Source organism: Glycine max, chromosome 7, assembly GCF_000004515.6.
Source record: "Glycine max cultivar Williams 82 chromosome 7, Glycine_max_v4.0, whole genome shotgun sequence".
In the NCBI taxonomy this organism is placed as follows: Eukaryota; Viridiplantae; Streptophyta; class Magnoliopsida; order Fabales; family Fabaceae; genus Glycine; species Glycine max.
The window spans coordinates 21,325,285-21,341,901 of NC_038243.2; the positions used below are offsets into that span (position 1 = coordinate 21,325,285).

General features: G+C 38.1%; 1 pseudogene; it reads right to left on the minus strand.

The window, feature by feature from the left end:
• Positions 1-280: 280 nt before the first annotated feature.
• On the minus strand, positions 281-14,896 carry LOC106799275 (GRF1-interacting factor 1-like; annotated as a pseudogene).
• Positions 14,897-16,617: the final 1,721 nt, after the last annotated feature.

Consider the following 16,617-nt stretch of genomic DNA (forward strand, 5'->3'; position numbering starts at 1 on the left):
ACCACCTACACAGAAACACACACACACCCACACCCACCCACACACACAGAAACACACACACACACACACATACACACACACACACACACAGAAAATACTAGTACTACAGAAACGTTAAGGCAGTTTGCCTTTAGCACAAGATTAACGAACAAGATATCTAAGCAACAACTTTTTGCTTTCCTCCTTCCCTTCCCTACTTAATCTCCACTGCCTAATTCTCCTAATTAACTCAATAAACGGCTAAGGGCCAAGGAAACTTTTACCATTCTCCCTGGTTAGTTCAGTTTCCATCACCAGCAGCTTTAAGGTAATTAAGTGTCTCACCACCATCACCAGAGTGGCCACTAGAGTTTCCTCCTCTGCCTTCACTAGAGATTCCAATATCTTGCTTGCCACTACCGATGTGTACAAAGTCCGGAAACCCTCCTCCAATTCCTATGGTTGCATTGCCTCCAACATTAGTGGCTTCACTTTGCAGCATGTGGAGGCCTTGACTTCCACTGGAGCTCATGCCAAGTTGGCTGTGCATGCCTTGCTGCTGTTGAAGCACTGAGAAAGGCTGTTGCAGTGATATCCCCAACAGTATGATGTACCTGACCATCCAATGGAGATGGTTGTGGTTGAGAATCAGCTATTGCAGATAGGTACATGAGATTTCTCTGTAGCCTTGATTGGTTCCTGAAATAATGAGAAGAGGATCATTATGATGTTTTAGGACCACAACAAAAGGAACAGAAGAGGAGCGAGAATCCGATGCTAAGATGTTAAGGGCAAAATCCAATAATTGTGGAGGCTTTCTATCTCAAGGCAAGCAAGGAGAATTTTGATTTCTAGAAGAAACTTTTTCGGTTTATCTAATTAAGCAACACCTCCTTAATGAATTTGTCCAAGTTCATGAATGAACAACCACTGGGGGTAGTGGCTTCCCCTGCCTTCTTCTTCAACTCCACGATCTTTTGTCTCATTTTGTTTCCTTTCTCTCCTGCAATGAAGTCATTGACCAGCTTCTCCACCTCTTCTCTCTTCACATTGGTATCAATTTCAATCCTAATTTCCCATTCTTTGCAGATATATCTTTAGTTTGTTGGTTGATCTGCAAAGAATGGCTAACACATCATTGGTACTTATGATACACACAGACCCTCATGATACACACACACACACATATACCCAACTACAATAATAAAGCATAAGCACCCTTGAAACCCAGCATTTGAAATTAGTTACATAAACAACTGCTGATGTCTATATTTGTCTGTAATTGAATTTTACCTTTTGTATGTTCTTGTATGTGATCAGTGTAATTTTCTATATAAACAATTGTTGTTCATGGTGAGTGAACCTTAGATTCCAGTTTGAGACTGAATGCAATGACTCTTGTGGACAGTTTGCATTAGTCATTGTATTTAGTCTTGAATTGTCTGTTTGGACAGTTTGGGGAGACTGGTATTTTTATGTTAGATTCATTCGTGAAGGTTATTATTATTTTCATTAATTTGATTAAATTTCGGTTCAATGCATTTCAAGTTGTTCTCTGAGTGCATACTTGATTATCAGGAAATTCATTTGACCGATGTCATGTCGTGCACTTGGAGACCAATGCGAAATGCTGCCAAAATTTAGTCAAATTTTTGTAAATAGTGGTAACCCTGACAATTGAAGCTAACATAAAAGACAGTTTTCCTAAATGGGATAGGGCCACACCTATAAATAAAAAAGTGAGATTTTCATGCATGGAATTGCTTAGATGGATCGAAGTTGGATGAATGAAAGTCGCATGAGCCTAGAATATGAGGATGGCGTCGAACAGTTCTTGCAATTTGCTTCAGAAAGAGGTCGACCGAATGAAGAAGGAAAATATTATTGTCCTTGCATCAACTGTTTGAATGGAAGACGATAATTACTCGATGACATACGAGACCATCTATTGTGTGATGGGATTAAGAAGAATTACACGACGTGGATATGGCATGGTGAAGTCACAGACATGTAGAGTGGGTCCCAATCTGAACCGTTTGATGTAAAATGGGAGATCGATTAGAAGACATGATTCGTGACCTTGGACAAGAGTCTTTCCAGCAAGCACACGCCCCTGCGTATGAAGGATTGCAGAGTGATTCTAAGAAGCCTTTGTATGCGGGGTGCAAGAATTCCTTAACCCTGTTGTCTGTTGTGTTAAGTCTGGTTAATGTGAAGGCCAGATATGGATGGAGTGACAAAAGTTTCACCTCACTGCTTGAGGTATTGCACAATCTGCTTCCAGAGGACAACACGTTGCCTAAAAGTTACTATAAGGCAAAAAAGATATTGTGTCCGATGGGTATGGAGTATCAGAAGATTCATGCTTGCCCCAATGATTGCATATTGTACAGGCATGAATTCCAAGAAATGTCCAAATGCCTTATCTGTGGGACTTCACGGTACAAAGTGAAGGATGAAGAAGAAAGCAGTTCTGATGAAAACTCGAAAAAGGGCCTCCCAGTGAAGGTTTTGTGGTATCTTCCAATCATTCCAAGGTTTAAGCGTCTTTTTTTCTAATGAGGATGATGCAAAAGACCTTACATGGCATGCAACTGGAAGGATTTCTGATGGAATGGTCCGTCATCCGGCTGATTGCTTGTAGTGGAAGAAGATTGATGGTGTGTATCCAGATTTCGGGAAAGAGCCAAGAAATCTTAGACTTGGACTAGCCAGTGATGGAATGAATCCATATGGCACCTGAAGCACTCAACACAGTTCATGGCCAGTTCTGCTAGTAATTTACAATTTGCCTCTTTGGTTGTGCATGATGCGAAAATACATGATGTTGTCTATGATGATATCAGGCCCAAGACAACCAGGACATGACATTGATGTTTATCTAAGTCCGTTGGTTGAAGATCTGAGAAAGTTGTGGGACGACGGGGTTGTAGTGTTTGATGCGTTTCGCAAGGAGACCTTTGAAATGCGTGCAATGCTTTTTTGTACCATTAATGACTTTCCAGCATATGAGAATCTCAGCGGTTACAGTGTTAAGGGTCATCATGCATGCCTCATTTGTGAAGAAAATACAAGTTACATACAACTTAAACATAGGAGAAAAACTGTCTATAGTAGGCATCGCCACTGTCTAACACCCAATCATCCTTACAGATGATTGAAAAAAGCTTTTAATGGAAGTCAAGAGCATGATATTGCGCTGATACCGTTGACTGGTGAGCAGGTATATCAGCGGGTTCAACACCTGAATAATGTATTTGGGAAGACCCAAAAGAAGGATAAAAGTCAGAGTTGCATATGGAAGAAGAGGTCCATTTTCTTTGATCTTCTGTACTGGTGTCATCTTGATGTTAGACATTGTATTGATGTTATGCATGTGGAGAAAAATGTTTGTGACAGTGTGATTGGGACGCTCCTTAACATTCAAGGCAAGACGAAGGATGGCTTGAATACCCGTCAAGATCTAGCTGATATGGGTATACGATCACAGTTGCATCCAAGGTCTGATGGGAAGAAAATTTACTTGCCCCCAGCCTGCCATACTTTGTCCAAGAAGGAGAAGATAAGTTTATGTCAGTGTCTTCGTCGGGTGAATGTTCCACAAGGATACTCTTCAAATATTAAGAGCCTTGTGCAGTTGAAGGAGCTTAAGCTTGTAGGGTTAAAGTCTCACGATTGTCACGTGCTCATGCAACAATTGTTAGCTGTGGCTATATGAGACATCTTGCCAAACAAAGTCAGGTTAGCGATAACTCGCCTGTGCTTTTTCTTCCATGCTATATCTAGCAAAGTCATTGATCCAGTCAAGTTTGATGAGTTGGAAAACAAGGCCGCTATTATATTGTGCCAGTTGGAGATGTATTTTCCCCCTGCTTTCTTTGACATCATGATTCACTTGATTGTGCATCTGGTCAGAGAAATCAAATGATGTGGTCCTGCTTATCTACGATGGATGTACCCGATTGAGCGATACATGAAGATCTTAAAAGGGTATACAAAGAATCTATATCGTCCAGAAGCATCTATTGTTGAGAGGTACATTGCAGAAGAAGCCATTGAATTTTGTTCAGAATACTTAGAGAAGGCTAAACCTGTTGGGCTTCCTGAATCTCGGCATGATGACAGAGTGGGTGGTAAGGGTTCAAGAGGACTGCATGTGATGACTCCAAGTGTAGAAGATTTGTTACAAGCTCACTTGTATGTCTTGAACAACAGGAATGAAGTTTTGCCATACATAGTTAAGCATGAAGCTTTAGTCAAATAGAATAATCCGAAAATGTCAAAGAATTGGGTGTTGAAAAAGCATAACAAGACTTTCTATGATTGGTTTAAAGATACAATCTTTGCAGATGAGAATGCTTCAGAAACATTAAGAAAGCTAGCAGATGGGCCTAAAAGAAATGTTATAACCTGGCAAGGATACGACATAAACAGGTATTCATTTTACACAAAAGCACAAGATGACAAAAGTACAATGCAGAACAGTGGGGTCACCCTAAGGGCTGAATCTCAACACTTTGCAAGTGTCAATGACGCCAATCTCTGTGTAGCTTTCATACCTTACTTTGGGTTCATTGATGAAATTTAGGAGCTTAACTATGTGAAATTTACGGTATGTGTTTTCAAATGTAAATGGGTTGACAGCAACACCAGTGTGTGCACCGATGATATAGGATTTACGTTGGTAGACCTAAAGAAACTTGGTTACCACAATGACCCTTTCATCATGGCAGAACAAGCTAGACAAGTATTTTACGTGCAAGACCCTTGTGATGAAAGGTGGTGCGTGGTTCTGCAGTCCAAAACAATTGGTGTTAATGTAGAAGATGATGATTCATACATCGACACCTATGTTAGTCCTTTGACTGCTCAAATCACTCCTAACATTATCGGAGAAGAAGAAGCTGACGACGTTCATGCTAATCGAAATGATCATGATGAAGAAGAATTGATTAACATCGTCTAATGTAATTTTCTGCAGAGACTGAGGTCACCAAAGCAAGTAAGTGACAACTACATTTTTCTCTGATTGAGGCATCGGTATTTTCTTTTAGATGGTATCCTTAGGACTTCATACAGCTCATGTTTGTCGCCAGTTTCATCATCCACCACCCTTTTCTTCTCTGTCTTCTCACGTTTATTGTTGTTAAACCCATATTTATGCTTTCTCACGTGAGAAGGCAGAGAAGAAAAGGGTGGTGGATGATGAAACTGGCAACAAACATCAGCTAGATGAAGTCCTAAGGATGCCATGTACATGTGTATTTCTGAAGATATAGTATTTATATTCCATCAAGCATGCATTGACTGTTGATTACATGTAATAGACTTTTTATAACATGGTTGCCCCAAATCACAATTAAAAAGCACAACTACCAATCTTTCGGAGTCCTTTGGTTAATTTGTCTTGTCTCCTTCTGTGGTGGGGTTTTGTTGGGTTTTATGTTTTTGGAAGGTGGCACCTTGGGTGTCTTGTATCTGATCTCCTAAGTACCTCTGGTCCAGTTATGTTTTATTAATAATATTATACTTTTGCCTTCCAAAAAACACTTATGACTGATCCTCTTTTGATTAATCCTATTTTGTATGTTGTTGTATGTTATTGTATAACAGATCATGGGTTCTCCACCTGCCTCCACTCCTCCTCCTCCTCCTCCTACTCCTCCTCCTTCGGACGCATCGGCTTCGCCGTCTGCCGTGAAGCGAACACGCAAAGCCTCACGTCTACGATCGTTGTCCACTAGACCACCTGGTGCTGAGAGACTAGTGGTACATGTTGATCCTGCTACCGAGAAGGCGACGGTCCCCACAGGAAGAAATTAAGAACATATTTGGGGATTGTGGCGCGTGATAAGGTGGATGTCGCCTACGAGAACTGGAAGGAGGACCCTACTGCTCAGAAGGACCTGATTTGGGAGGATATTCAGGTATTTTTCTTTTCTTATTTGATTTTGTTTAATTAATAGCCAAAAAATACATTATTGTAACAAATAAACTTTATTTGATGTTTTCAGGCGGAATTTGATATCCCAGAGGCTTCTGACAGTAGGACGAAAAGGAAGTTACTGCAGACCGTGGGGGAGAGATGGAGGCAGTTTAAATCAGACCTCACGAGGAAATGGGCCCTTGCAGCCGATCAGGACCGTGTCAAGGACACTGTCTGTGAGAAATACGGCATCAGCAAGGAAAAGTGGGCCCAGTTTTGCCAGACTCACAGAGACCCTTCTTGGGAGATATGTTCCTTGCCATTTAAGTTGTTTTTCAAAAAGCATGATGTTGTTATACTTCATTCTACCAATTTCAAACATTATTGTTTAATTTTTTCAGGATGTGCGCAAGAAGGCACAAGCCATCCAGAAGCAGAATACTGCCCCCCACGTTTTGTCTCGTGGGGGTTATGATTATTTGGAACAGAAGCTCCTGGCTGAGAAGACGAAGAAGAAGCTAGAGGAAGCTGCACAGTCAGGAAGCGTTGATGGCGTCATCGACCCTCCATCCCTGGTCAGACGCCACGTGAAGTGGAAGATGGCCCGCACGAAGAAAATAGGGGAGATGACGACTGAGGCCACAAAGAAAATTGTCGAGAAGATTGTAAGTCATTTTCAACTAACCATTACAATTATATTTCAATATTTTGTGAATGTCATGCACCACTGTGTGTTTTCTGTGCAGGATTCCTTTGAGGAGCAGGCTACACAGGGATCCTTCGTCCCCCATGGACGTCAGGATGTTCTCGCCGCTGCTATTGGACGGCCAGAGCACCCTGGATGTGTCCGTGCTGCTGGAGCTGGTGTCACCATCAAACAATACTTTGGATCAGCTCCACGGACGTCCCGCAGCGCTTCCTCCCTGCCTCCTGACGAATTGCAGCAGCTGACCAAGCAAATCAGGGACCAGCTAGAGGAGTCCATCACAAAGAAAGTGACGAGGTAGGTCATGGCATCCTTCAGCCACATGCAGTCCCAGCTTCAGTCGCAGATGCAATCTCAGGGACTTGCAGTGCCTCCTGAGCCTCTGGTTGGTCCCTCCGGTTCTCGAGTGAGCATAAAGGGGAGTTGTGTTGATCCCTCAGGAAATGATCCTGAGACCAGTGACTCTGACAGGTGCGGCTTGTACATAGAAGCAGATCCTGCCCGCCTGGTTGCCATGGGGAGAGTTTATGAGGGATCCACTATTGTTCATAACACTCCTTTGTTGCCTGGCCAAGTAAAGGTGAGTGTGGAGGAGGTTACACATGCAGATGCTCCAGTTCCTGTACCCCCTGATGAGGTTTCCTTAGTGGGGCAGGCACTTCTCACCTTCCTTGCTTGGCCGACACATCTGGTCAAGTCTTTATCACAGCAGGTACTTATTGTCCTTACTATATGTTTCTTCTTTTTAAATTAATTCATTAAACGTGCCTCCAATTAGGCTATTTAACTTTGTTTCATGAACATGTAGTTGTGTCTCCGGCAAAACAACCTCCGAAGCCCGATTCGGAGGTCGATGATCCGCTTTATCTGATGACATTGACCATCCCAGAGCTTTTCTTGAGGCCTTATTAGGTTAGATGGGATGCCACCGTGTTCGGGGTCTTTAATCTAGATTTCCCCCTCTACATAAAGCACGAAGACCTCTCTGAAATCGCACACAGTGGTCAATGTCTCAGCATATCAGTGTTACAGTTGTGGATTATGTAAGTCATTTTATATTACTTTTAATTACCTAAGTTATTGCTTTCAATTCATAAATATTTAACTTTGACTTAACATAAACAGGCATCTCACTGAAACATGTATGCGTGTGGGGAATTCTGATATCTATGGATTCCTCGAGCCACAGTCCATTTAGAGGTATGTGCAATCGCAGTTTGAGTTTGAAAGTTACATAAAGAGATGGATGCAGAGTTCACAATGCGATGTCTATCTTGGAGCCTACCTAAATGGGTAAGTCACAAAATAACTAAATTTAATTAATGTTTACTAATGTACTAACCCATTTTAGGTTCCACTGCAGCGGACACTGGCAGATGGTGGTCATCCTGCCGAAGGAACACCTAGTTGTCTGGTTTTGTTCATTGCATAACAGGCCAGACAACTACCTTAAGGGGATTATTAATAGGTTAGTGTTGTTTTCAATACATTTTCATTGTAATACCTCAACGTACAACACCGGTTTTTAATTGTTACTCATCTGGAACAGTGCTTTAAAAGGTCTTGATGATGCTCCACAGCCTAAATCAAAGGCTTCTGCTAGGTGGATTGTCGTCAAGGTACGTCATTTACATAAAACTTCCACTTATATATATTTCTTTATGTGTCTGTACACTAGTTGTTTAATTAATATCCAAATTTCATTATGTATTTAGTGTAATAGACAAAAAGGAAGTACTGAGTGCGGCGACTATGTGATGCACTGGATGTCCACCATCATTTTAGGAACTTTTAGGAATAATTGGGAAGCGGTAAGTTTATTTCAAACAAAATCGATTTATTTATAATTTCTATTACATTATTAACTTATTATAATTTATTTCATCATGCAGTATTTTAACGATCCTAGACCATTGGAGCCAGAGAGATTAAAGGCATTGCGGATCCAATGGGCACAGTTTTATCTCCGAGTTAGAGATCAGGCCTAGGATTTAGGGACAATGGTTTTTTCCTTAGTTTACTTTGGTTTAACATTTTTTACATTTTCTATGTAATATGAACATTGAATTCATTTGATGATTGTTCTTTATGATAAATCAATTATTTGATGTTTATTATCATTAAAACTGCTTGAAAGCAGAATAAAATGTTTATTTGCTGTGAATTGTGTGACACCCTCTACCCCTCACATATATACTAATAACGGAATAAAAATTCAAATATTAATTAAAAGTATTTTTAAAACATTTTTTAAATACAAGCCTTTCAAAGGGGTAAAAGGCTCACATTCACTTTCTTCTACATCATATTCAAACTTGTCCAAATAAATAATAAAGTCATCTCGACTCAAACAAGGTCGTCTAAGCTTCATACAATTAATATAGAACCTATATCCTAATGTCACATCCTATCAGAGTGTTGTGTTCCTGTGTCCTCTAGCATGAGGTTCTTCATAGTCATCCACCTATTCATGCGCTCCCCCGAACATAAAGTTCAAGATCATCACAGGATCCAAACACAAACAGCAAACCGGGAGTGAGTTATCACATTCCTAACTACTAGAGAGAGACAAGACAACATATAGTAGCCAAATACAATTTACTTAGCATATCTCACATTATTTCATCACTTTGTCACTCAAAATTCACTTTTCAATCATCAATCACAATACACAAAAATCACACTCTCCAATCAAGACATAATAACACATCAATTTCATAATAAACAATTAGCAAGCGTATGCAACAGCTATGCTAAGACTCAAACCTATATGCAATGTGGTACTATGTCAGTGAAAACAAACTACACACTAGCAAGTCAAGTCACTCTCACAAGGTAATATCATAGGGAGACCAGTCATGGTCACAGTGTTTTACGAGAATGCTCTAACCATATGGGATCAACATAGGCTTAAAGGAGCACTCAAACCGTGTGACCCCCAAGGCCTACACTCCGAAGAGTCCGTCAGGGCCTCTCCCTCCTGATTCAGGTCCAACCAAGAAAACATTTTAGCACACAGACTCTATCTATCAACTGTACAAAACACACGACTCCTCAATTGTTCTCAAAATAATTTTAACTTGTCGCCCTTTAAGGGTCTTATCATTAACTCGCTGCCCTTAAAGTGACTTAACATTAACTCGTTGCCCAAAAAGGAACTTAGCATCAACTCGTCGCCCTTGAAGGGACTTATGATCGTGTGATTGTACAATTCATAGTTCACAACTCAATGCACACAACACCTCAATGCACATATATATCTCAATCATATATATACTCAATTTATCACATACACTTAATCCCAGTCACAATGGTATAATCTCAATTTAACATGTTATCACACCTCATGAATCATATACACTTTATCTATGAACTATGCAATACACACATTTACTCAATTGTTTTCAAAATTATTTTAACTCGTCGGGTTCCCACAGTGGATCCCATCACAATACTCGTCCCCCTTAAAGGGTCTTATAATTGTGTGATTGCACAGTTCATAGTTCACAACTCAATACACACATCTCATCTCAATACACATGTATTTCATCATCCGTCACATGTTCAATTTATCACATACTCACAGTTTGAATCATCATTTCATAACCTCAACATAACAATTTATATAAAATATTTTATCACAACATGGGATGTAAAACCTCTAAAATAGTTTCTCACAATTGTATCAAAATCATGGGTTAAACACAAAGACATCAAGAGCACTCAAGTTTATCAATCAATTCTCATCAGGACATCAATTGGTACATAGAACACAATAATATTGTATTCATAATCATAAAGAAAAATTATAATTCAATAAACATCCCAAAATAAACCCAAATTTAGTTATCTAAGGATCCCTACACATGCTCTCACTAACCCCCAATTGTGAATAACTCATCCCTTACCTCTAAGCAGACTCACGTGTCTTCCGACAACAATAGTGGCATCTCTAGCGGTTCCCTGAGAATCCTCCAGTTTTTCCTCCGATTGCTCCAATAGAATTCTCAAACGTCAGAGAGACAGAGAAGAGATTGAAGCCTACAATTGTACTGTCTTCATGCAATTCATTTTCCTACCTCCAAGAACATTATCTCGCAAATCCCAACGGTGAAAGTGTGAGCAATTGAATTTAGAACAATATATCCACATTTCATGAAAATCCAACGGTTAACGAAACTCAGATCATAGTTTTACCGAGACAGTTTTGGATTTCTGTGGGAAAATAAAAGGCTACAATGAAAAGGGTTTTCCTCTAAGCTCAGACATGATTTTTAAATTTCCAACGGTAAGAATGTTTGGAATTGGATTGCAAACGTGCTGCTAAAATTTCATAACGATCCAACGGTAAATGAGTCCGACATCATCGTTTTTCTGAGACAGGTTTGGTGGACTGCGGGAAAAAGAATTGGTTTTGAGTGGAGAAAAACGAAAATGAGGGGAAGAGGAGGCACCTGACTTAACATAGCTATTTATACCTAGGGTACTCAGCCTATTATTTGCTCTATATTTATTTATTTACTAAAAAGTTTTTTAAATTTATTTACAAAAAATTGGGATGTTACAAATTGGGCTTGAAATTGCATTTGACAGGTACAATTTTGGGTTTACTGTAAAAACAGAAAGTATATATAAAAAAAATACTTGAAAACAACATCGGTTATTAACAAAAACCGATGTTAATATCATAAACAACATCGGTTATTTACAAAAACCGATGTTAACGTTTGTAAATTAACATCGGTTATTTGTGTATAACCGATGTCAGCGTTTGTATTTTAACATCGGTCATCTGTAGATAACCGATGTCAACTCTTGTACATTAACATCGGTTAGTTATAAATAACCGATGTGAACATTTGAATATTAACATCGGTTATCTACTCATAACCGATGTTATACACAAAGAACTACACCAAATAAGTGTATGCATCATCAACGCTGACATCGGTTTTCTAGAAAAAACGATGTTAATGAAATATGTTAACATCGGTTATCGTAGGAAACCGATGTTAATGTAATATATTAACATTGGTTTTACTGCAAAACCGATGCCAACGTTCATCATGCGTACACTTTTTTTGCTGTTGTTCATTGTGTTTAACATCGGGTATTTACAAAACCGATGTTGTCATATATATGTTAACATCGGTTCTACAAAACCGATGTTAACATTGATACATTCAACATCGGTTTTAGAACCGATGTAGAATGTTCTAAATAATCGATGTTGAAAGTGTATTTTCTAATAGTGACATTTCTATTTCTATGTATTACAAAAGAAAAGGATAAAATAATTGAAATGACGCAAAACTGGCTGACTTTTCCCTTGTCTAAAGCATATAGAGTTTTGCCCATGTGTAGCAAATATGCACTGATAACTTCTAAATAATTATAAATTAATAGTAAAGAATTAGTCAAATTTTGGCCTGAAATTAATTATTTAGCAGTTATTTGTGATTAAAAGTTAGAAAATTAATTAAATTGAATTTTTGATTGCAGATACAAAAATTGAAGTTACTTTAAGCAAAAAGGCAACAAGAAGTGAAGAAAAAGAAGAAGTCTGAAGCAGGCCTAGCCCAACACGCGCGTCACGTGCTAAGCGTGAAAAACAGTACAGGCGTTGAGCTCGAAGATGCAGAATCCGTTACGTGCGCTAAGCGCGAGCCACGCGCTAAGCGCGCGATCCAACAGAAACACACGCTAAGCCTGCAGCGCGCGCTAAGCGCGTCTATGAAGGCCCAAAGCCCACTTCAGCAGCTATAAATAGAGAGCCAGTCCAAGGGAAACCACACACCTCGCCTCAGAGCACTTTTCTCAGCATTCCAAGCCTGAGCTCTCTCTTTTCTCTCTATATTCTTTGTTTTTATTACCCCCGTTCTTTCTTTCACCCCCAGTTGTAAAGCCCTCAATGGCCATGAGTGGCTAATCCCCTAGCTAGGGCTTGACAGGCCTAAAAAGCCAACGATGTATGGTGTACTTCAAGAGTTATCAATGCAAAGAGGATTCATTTCAGGTTTTTCTGTTCTAATTCTTTTCTTTTAATCTTGCATTTATTTCTTAAATTTCTTTTGGGTTTTATTCGCTCGGGAGAGGGTATTTCATAATAAGGGTTTAAGAATTAATACATGCATCAGTTTTAGGGGTTATACACTTGGGAAAGGGTAACTCCTAATAGAACATCTTAAGAAAAGAATCATCGGGTTAGCATTGCCAGGCATAGAATGATAATTCAATGCCCATGCATTTAGCAACATCTAGAATTTAACCTTAATGCATTTTAATTATTGAATCTTCGCAAAGGCATTTGGGAGATAGGTAGTTAAAATAGGCTTGTCATCGTGAGGCATCAGGGGGCAAGTAAAATTAATAGATGTGGGTAGAACTAATACAATTGCATTGGTAATGAATATCATATTTACATGCATCGTAGGCCAATTGGGTTTGTCTGGTCTTGGCATTTTCATCAATTGTCTTTCTAAAACTATTTGATCTAGTAATAGCAATTTACTCTTGCACCTATTCCTGTTTTTACTATTTATTCATTACTTACAAATTGAAGAGTATTCAATAAAGTGCAATAAAATCCCTGTGGAAACGATACTCGGACTTCCGAGGTTTACTACCTAGAGCGATTTGGTACACTTGCCAATACCTGAACATGCACAAAAGTAATTTTTGCTCCATTTGTCAGAATATTTTTTTCTCTTATATTGAGTGGCTTTTATAGCTAAAATCAATTGATGCTTTTGTAACCAACTAAATCCACTATCCCATGATCGTGATCATCTTATTTACTATGTTGTAACTTAAATATCTTTTAATGAACAAGTCTTGCATCTTCCACATCTTTTCTCCTTTTGTTTTCTTTTTATTTATTGAAATAAAAAATATACCCAGATAAAATTTGGTATTCACACTTGTCAAAATCATTTTTATTTTTTACTTTATTTAATCTTTTGTCACATACACGTCATGTTAGCATTCTACATAAGTGATATGTTATCACTAATATGTCACATTAAACTCAATATTTTACTTTAAATAGTTAACTATTGATAAATTAACTAAATGATCGAAATTACTTATTCAGAAAAATAAGGGGTCAAAATTACAATTGATCTACATTTTGAGGGACTAAAGAGATACAAGAACATTTATAAAAAAATTAAGAGACTAGAAAAAAACATATTTAAATATTGAGAACCAAAAATAACAATGATCTAAATTTTGAGGGACTAAAACATATTTACCTTTAAATTATATATTTTTATTCTATACAAACAAACATATTGATCTTACGGTTTTATATGAAATGATTCCTCTCCTTTGGTGTTATCAAGTGGCATTTATATTTTTTAATATTTTTTATTGATACAATTTTGGTGAAAAAAAGAAGTTTGACTTAACTAGCAAATACAAAGATTTTAAAAAGATAATTTTATTAAAATAATATATATATATATATATATATATATATATATATATATATACACCATTAGAAAAAGTCGTGAAGTAATTATGTAGAAATAATTTTTATTACAATTAAATTAAACAATAAAAACTTTAATGCGTGTCTATAAATGCTTGTAATAAATGCGGTAATAATTTTTTTAATAACTACTTTTATTTAATAAATGTTATAATATGGCAAGAAGAATTCAAAAATAAACTCTCAAATAAATCGAATGTATGAAAATCCTTTTAGAGTGCACGATGTTATTGTGACATTGGCCACAACACTACTAGAATTTATACATTTAACATCACACGGTTAACATCAGTTATTGAAAAAACCGATGTTAACAAAAGCACGAAGGTATTTTCGTAAATAATTTGAGTTAAGTAACATCGGTTTTGAAAAAATTGATGTTAATCAATTGACATTAACATCGGTTTTTGGATAACCGATGTTAACATGAGATCGTTAACATCGGTTATTAAAAAATCGATGTTAACGTCAACTGATTAACATCGGTTATTTCAAAATAGATGTTAACGAAATTGGTTAACATTAGTTTATCCAAAAACCGATGTTAACATGATATTGTTAACATCAGTTTTGTATAAAATCGATTTGTTAACCAAATTAGGTTAACATCGGTTTTTAAAAAACTGATGTTGATATACATAAATTAAAACCCAAAACTCTTTTTTCCCTCGCGCGCTTAGTATCGCAAACATAGCCTTCCTCTTCTCCCTTTCACCCGCAAGACCTGTGACCGTCGTTTGTGACCTGTGACCGCCATCTCCTCGTTACCATCGTCGTCGTTCGCGACTGCCATTGGGGTTTATGACTACCACGAAGTGGAGCATCCTCTGTTGGAGTCTGACATCAACGCAAGGTACGTGTTTTGCTTCTTTTCTCATTTTTGTGAGCTTTTGCAAACCCTTTTCACCTGAGTGCTCTGTCTCAACTCCGCCGTTCATGGGTGGCACCATGACAGGGACTATTGTTCGTGTTCCACAAACCCTTTTCACCTAAGTGCTCGTGGCCAGTCTCACTCCCACTCACGGTCAGCCTCGCTCTAGGTGGCCACTCTCGAAAGGTTAGTGTTCATTTTCGATCTGGATGCATGTTTTGTTCATTGTGGTGTTCTTTTCTTTTTTTTGCCTTTTTTTTGGTTGTTTGCTATCTACAATTTTCGTTGGAATGTGGATACATAGGGAGAAAATGGTAGTGAACCTTTCTGACTTTTGATCATGAAAAAGCAGAGGCACCATTTGCGAAAATGATTCCAGAAAACCTCTTTTGTGTTCTTTCACCACCACCACCACTCCTGAATGAAAAACTTAGCAAGGAGTTGATGTTCTCTTTGGGTCCACAAGTCACCCAACAAAGAACACCAGACATCTCAAGAACAAGGTAATTTCCACTACTGTTGGTGCAGCTAGCTCCACAAGTGAAAGTGCACACCAATGAAAAGAGAGGGAAAGAAAGGATGAAAATTAAAGCTTATGAGAATGACTAAACTTGTGTTAGCAAAACTATGATGAGGTCTGATTTTGTTTATGAGGCTGTCACAAACTTTAGAACCAGTCCAAATTAAGATTTAGAGGAAATTGTGAATGTAATCCTATAGCCAACACATGTCAAAATGTATGGACAGTGGCCTTGTATTCCTTAACGTGATCAACTTGGGATCAACATGTTTGTCTCTAGTGCACGACCCACTTAAGTCTCGGCCACTATTTTATTTTTAGGCAGAATTTTGTGATTTTTTTTATAGTGGCCCTAGAAAAAGGGCAACCTTACGTTACATTTTATGTATGTGGTCCTATCTTTTGCTTTTGCTTGCGTAGTTGTAGAATGGATGGCTTAAATGTCTTTGAAATTGTTTTTGTAAGCATTACTTGTATAGTTGTAGAACTGTTTGATTTATACCAACAGGCTAATAGAGAGCACAAGCCAGACTGCAGTAGCATATATTCACTAAAATACTCGTACCAACACATAACTTGAATGTCAACTTGATCTCTCAAGATACCTAAAAATTGGCCATTAGAACTGAGAAACTAAAGCCTGCTTTTATTAATAGCTACTGATAACCTACTACAATTCTTCAATCCTGCAGAGAAAAAAGATAATAGACACTAGTTTCTCCAAACCAAATACAACTTATACAACAAGATAAAGAAAATAGATTGGCCTACTCAGTTATATTACTAACAGTTAGAGCACCATTGCTAGTTTTAACATGTTGAGAGTCTTCTGAGTTTTCCTTGCGTTTCCCAGTGAGGCGATGAGCAACAATAACAACAGCTTCAACAACTACTGGTGAGGCAATGCTCACTATTAAAGCATCTTGCTCTGTTGTTGCTCTGCCTCACTTAGTGTTGTTCCTTTTGAGGGTAGGGGAGCTTTAATTGAAGGCAATCTCTTGCTCTTTAGCCTTCCAAATATCCATTTCATTCTTTTCTCCACAGAATTGGTAAAACAACATGTGTAAGTTAAAAAGTAAACACTACAATTTTAAAAATTCCAAAACTGCTCCCATGTTAATAT